Source organism: Nematolebias whitei, chromosome 6, assembly GCF_014905685.2.
Source record: "Nematolebias whitei isolate Nwh7 chromosome 6, NemWhi1, whole genome shotgun sequence".
NCBI lineage: Eukaryota > Metazoa > Chordata > Actinopteri > Cyprinodontiformes > Rivulidae > Nematolebias > Nematolebias whitei.
This window is the reverse complement of record NC_056503.1, coordinates 29,224,124-29,229,129: the sequence shown is the minus strand read 5'-3', so window position 1 is coordinate 29,229,129 and position 5,006 is coordinate 29,224,124.

The window sequence follows — 5,006 nt, the reverse complement described above, 5'->3', positions numbered from 1 at the left end:
ACTGAATAAATTCAACCAGAGTCTTATAAACCTAAACACTGAATAAAACAAAGTCCACAAAACAAAATATGTCTTAAAAGCAGAGCTGTAACCCAAAGCTCTTAACAAAACAAAACTTGACCCAATACCTAAGGCCAAACAAACCAAGAGGGTACAAACCAGTATTGGTACAAAAAGCCCCCCCCCCCCCAAAAAAAAAACTAAACAAAGATCACTTAAAAAACTACGATGGAGCTTTAGGGCCGTGCTAAGAAAAAATAATTAAAAGCCATAAATTACGAGAACAAAGTCGAATAAAGTCTTAATATTATGAGAATAAAGTCATACGAGTCTTTTTGCAGCTTTCATGTTTTTTTTTCTTTTTTTCACGAGTCAAATCCACAACGCGACCTGTCAATCAATCCAGTAGGCATGTCAGCAAATCACCAATTCAAAGCTAAATGAGTCGTAATATTATCCTAACTCCGACATGATAAACCAGAGTTTACCGCATTTTAACTGGTAAAATGAAGAATGTTGAGCATCTTGTTAAGTTATACTTTGGTATGGGTTTTACAAGTAAGGAGATAGTCAATCTGTTAGCACATCAGCATCAGATTATTATCAGTGTCAGGACTTAGAACCTGCTTACAGTAAGGTGGTACACTCTGATGGGCTGCAGCACAGCTCTGCAGGTAAGGAGCATTTAAATTTGGATCAGTCATTTGGTGACACGTCTACTGGATTGAGTGACAGGTAACATTGTGGATCAACTAATGGAAAATAAATAAACAAATAAATGACTGCGGTTTAAAAAAAAAAAAAAAAAGAGTCTCGTATGACTTTATTCTCGTAATTTTATGGCTTGTAATTTTTTTTCTTAGAATGGCGCTAAAGCTCCGTCATAAAAACAATCTAGCTACAAACAAACTCTAGTAGCACCTTGAAAGTGTACGAAAAAAATACAGCAAGTCAAAGCCATTAAAGCTATCAAAAACACCCAACAAGAGGAAAGCTGCTCAAACAAAGAAACAGCCACGCCTTCTGTGAGGAAGTTTAAGTTTAAATAGAGAGGCCTCTTCAGGGATTGGTGGAGCCATCAAGTGCTGATCCAATCAGATCTGCTGTAGGCCTCAGACAGGAAGTGACAGAGGTTGGAGGGCTGCATCCAGTTCCCACAGTGGAGCCAGCAGGCAGGAAGTTGCAACTATACAGAAGGAAAAAGAGCATACAAGGCCACTGGCCATATAGTTTTCAATAACTACTTATTGTAGCTCCTGTGGCAGTCAAAGCTTATTGGTCTCTGCTAGTGATGAGCAAGTGAAGCTTTTATGAAGCACTGAACCAGTTGGGCCAATTGTTTCAAAAATTGGTTCATTTGTTGAAGCTTCAGTTACACTGACCTCTTGTGGCAATTTGCAATGCTGCTGTCAAATTAGGCTTTTTGGTGGCACACACCAAGAACTTCAATAACTAGCGTTAAAGAAACTACTTTACTGTGGTAAAAACATTGTTTAAATTCATCAACTTTCTATGTTGTCTGGTTTGAAAATGTATTCAAGCTTACAGTTTTTTTAATAAAGATTGATAATTGTGCATTGAAGAGATTTAATAAAAATGTTGCAAAGGTATTGTGCTTGTGTAACTGTGGCAGAGTACGAGTATTTATTATTCTTAAAAATATCAATGAAATGACGTCTCCAGCATATCCATGTTTGGCGCTGATGTGTCTAATGATAGAGGAGGTATCATGATGCTTCAGTTCAGTTGAACACACCAAACACTGCACCTGCAGAAATACACTAATGTAAATAAAAAAAATTAATAATTTGATCCCATAATGATATATGATTATTAAAATCACATACATCATTTTCCTGTAATTATATTAAATACATGGGTTAAATGGGTTAGATAATTTTTTTTTTATTCAACCTTTATTGAGACAGGTAAATCCCATTGAGCCTCGAGGACTCATTTACAAGAGAGACCTGATTTCAACAAAGACTGATGACAACAATGGACAACAGCAACAACAATAGACAGTTATAAAAAGGCATACAGATTTTTTTAATTAAAAACAAAAAATAGGATGGCTAAAAAAAGAAAAGTAACAAAAAACAGCTAGAATATCTTCACTGCTGAACATTACTATAACTTTTTTGACATTTAATACCAAAACCACCTTATCATGAGCAGAATGAAATGTTCCCACGTGTTAGAACGACCTCTTTTCCTGGTTGCCTCTATAATTACTCAGTTTCAACTAACAACAAAAACACACCTACTCTCCAGCACAAGAAACTGCTCTAAAATGTTTCATAGTGTTGAGCTCTCAATTCAAAACTGTCTCAACCTGTCCCCTGTCAGAATCGAGACGAGGCGGTGCCAGGGAATCAGCTGTTTGGACCGCGAACCAGTCAAGAGATTCATTCAGACAATGAAACAGTTTGTGTTTCGGACGTAACGTGTCATGTGACTTTTTCCGCACCGAAACAGGCTCCGAAGCAGTGGTTCGATGTAATTTTACTGCAGGGTTCGAAGCATGTTTTGAAGCTTTTGTTTCATACTACTATCACTAGTCTCACGCACACACAGTGTATATATAAGACAGTCAGACCAGAAACCGACACTGGACAACCAAAAGGTGACACAATTTATGTTGCCTGTGTAATCTCCCAGAAGATTAAATTTAACCTGGTTTTCCTCCTTGAGATCTCACTGAAATTCTGTGGCTCCTTACCTCCAGCTCCTTGAATTCGCTCCACCTGAGCTTCCAGTGCCCCCATGTCTTCTTGTACTCCGCCTAGACTTCTCATTCTGTGTTCATCATTCTGGTGCTGCTATCTTCTCTCTCTCCATAATAGGCTAGACTCCATATTCTCACTATATCTCTGAAACCCTTTGCCCTCCTCCTCGAAACATGAAACACAGGACACAGCAAGAAGTATTTCCACTTGCTCTACGAGACAATCTTAAATTATTAAAGTATATACTCACCTTCCCCAGTCTCTTGCAGATCGTCCTGCTTAGCTACAACCTGTAAATTAAAACCGCTGACCTTGTGTCACCAAGTCTCCTGAGGTTCTGAACTCTGGGTCAAAACAAATGTTTTGTTTAACAATCATGTCGTTAATCGCAATGTAAAACTTAAAACACGGTGTTTGCATAAATTACTGTGTAATGTTGTGATGCTTGTTGATTCAATCAAAAATTAAAATCTTCAAAACTGAGGCTGCTCAAGAAGTTACAACAGGTAAGATGTTTACTGTTCATAACCTTTTCACAAAAGCAGAGTCAGCCCAGCAGCAGAGCCTTGGATCCACTGACAGCTACCACACCCAGGCTTCACTAGGCCTAGCCTCATTAAGAAGTCTCAACAACTTCACTTCTTTTACCAGGTCCAAAATGGTTTTTTTGATGGAGCCGTATAGCTGCCACTTCCTCAGAAATAAAGTCCAAGGAATTCTTAATGTCATCAAGATCCCCCGATGCTTGAGTCTTCTTATGTCCCATTCTGACGTAAATTTTCACCAGTCAAATTGACTAGCCAGTCTGGGCCTTGTGTATCCTGTACAAGGTAGCCTGTGCCTGGTGAGCCCTGGTGGAGCCTAGGCCCGATGAAACCAAGGCCTGATGGAACCTGGGCCAGGCAGGGCCTGGGTCTGGTGGTGGCTGGGCTTGGAAGTAGCTGGGACAGGCAGAGCTAGAGCCTGCTAAAGCCTGGGGCTGGTCCGGTGGAGCCTGATCCTAGTGGAGGAAAAGGACAAACGGATCGCTGTGCTGGAGAACCGAGTAGCCGACTTGGAGCAATACAATAGGATAAATGATGTGATCATCACTGGACTTAGAGTCAAGCCCTGTTCGTATGCCAACGCAGTTGCTGCACCCAGTCCTGCTGGTGAACCATCAGTTGAAGTGCTTGACGCCACAGAGAAACAAGTGGCTTCTTTCCTCCGGACCAAGGGGATAGAAGTGGACTGTGACACTGTGGAAGCATGCCACCCGCTTCCGAGAAGGGGAAAAGAAGATAAACCTGCCATTATCATGAGATTCACAAATGGGAAATACAAGTTTGCTTTGTTAAAACAAGGCAGATTGTTGAAAGGATCCGACGTATTTATTAATGAGCACTTGACTAAGAAGAATGCTGACATTGCCAGAAAGGTCCGGTTTCTAAGAAAGCAGAAAAAGATCCAGTCAACATGGACAACAAATTGTAAGATCTTCATTAAACTGAATGGAGCTCCGGAAGAAGCAAAGGTTCTGGTTGTTCGGGACATCGCTGAACTGGATAAATACAACTGAATGCTTTGACGATTGGGAACTCAGGTGATCACACATGACACAAAACCCCACTCAAAGTCTATCATTTAAAAAAATGTACTTTAGCTAACTTAAATCAAATTCCTGCTTTAAATAAATACTATTTGGCACAAAAAGTCATACGTTTTTACAATGCATTGCAACGTTTACTTAAAAACTTGGTTTCTATTCACTTTTTGGTCAATGTTAACCCAGTCAAAGTGTTTTAACTTGGGTACCTTACATTTAAGTTAGGGAAGTTTTGTGTTTCATTCTCTAGTGGTTTGAATTAGGAGCTTTTGACATGACATACTATACGCCTGCTGTATTTTGATGCTGTTGATTCAGAAGCAGTTGTTTTTTTGTTTTTTTTTTAAGCAGTGAACTTCCAGCTAAATGTTTCATTTCTACTGCTTCTTTCAGTGTCTTCAAAACTGAACCCAAACCAGTTTTTCTTTTGCTGCAGTTATCTGATGAGACGTGCCTGTGGAATGCATTATTTTCTGCCTGCCGACATTTTTGTCATTCTATTTTTCGTTAACTTTTATATATCCTTAGACTTTAACCAAACCCAGAAAAAAAAAAAAAAAAAGAAAAATCACTTCTTTCTATATTTAATCAGATCTACTTGAATCAATGGTCCTGCTTCAACCTTTTTACACATGCAATGACACATCGGATACCTTCTATCTCAGCCAGTAATTGGGTTTGCAAGCGCCTAA